Genomic DNA, 977 nt, shown 5'->3' on the forward strand with positions numbered 1-977 from the left:
AGTCATTTTTTCCTGATGTCACAGTGAAAGGGGTCTATACAGTAACTTTTCATCACAAGAATTTATGCTTTTCTCAACAACAGAGAGCTTCTCTCGACTGGATTATAGTGCTGAAAAAAAAGAACATTTCCCAAATGCAACACTGTGATTGTATATTGTTTTCATTACAGAAAATGGAAAATTTCCATGATACATGATAGAATGAAGTGCATTCTTCCCATTTGATTGTTTCTACATTTCACATGTTAGAAACAGGAAAAGAGAGTGAGCGCATTTCCCTCTGAGGAGATGTCCCGGGCTCCTCCAGTCGCTTTTGCTGTTAATAACGTGTCTGTGGTAACGGAGTTAAAGTGTCAGTAGGTGGTGCTGTATCCACTTAGCTTGAGGAGTAAATCGCCGTCTAACAAAACATTAGAAGAAAACATTTTTAATTTTAAACATTAAAGGTTTTAAGTATGATGAACATATTCAGGGTTATACCGTATAAACCAGGGGTCTCAAACTCAAATCAGCCGGGGGCCGCTGGAGCCGGAATCTACTTGAGGCCGGGCTGCATCAGGATTTTCATAAGAAAATCGCTGAGAAAACATTCCAATGTTCTTAAATATCTTTATTTTTAACACAAAATAATGAATAAATAATGAACGACATGTATAGATCTTTGTCCGTGTTGATTTATATATATATAAAAAAATAAGTTTTTAAATAGTTTATATTGAAGATTAAACTTAAGATATATTGCTCGGGGGTAGAATTAAAAAAAGTTTTTTTAAACTTTTTCCTACTCCATTTCAAACTACATAATAGAGGTGTAATGTATTTATTTATAATTTATATAGAATTTTCTGTTGTTTTCTTGTTTTTTCACCATGTACATTAAAAGATGAATAAAAAACAAATACATTTGTACAAAATAAATAAAATAATAATAATGACCAAACAACAGATACAGACAACTGAAGAAACCACATACTGAC

This window comes from Oryzias melastigma, linkage group LG4, assembly GCF_002922805.2.
Source record: "Oryzias melastigma strain HK-1 linkage group LG4, ASM292280v2, whole genome shotgun sequence".
NCBI lineage: Eukaryota > Metazoa > Chordata > Actinopteri > Beloniformes > Adrianichthyidae > Oryzias > Oryzias melastigma.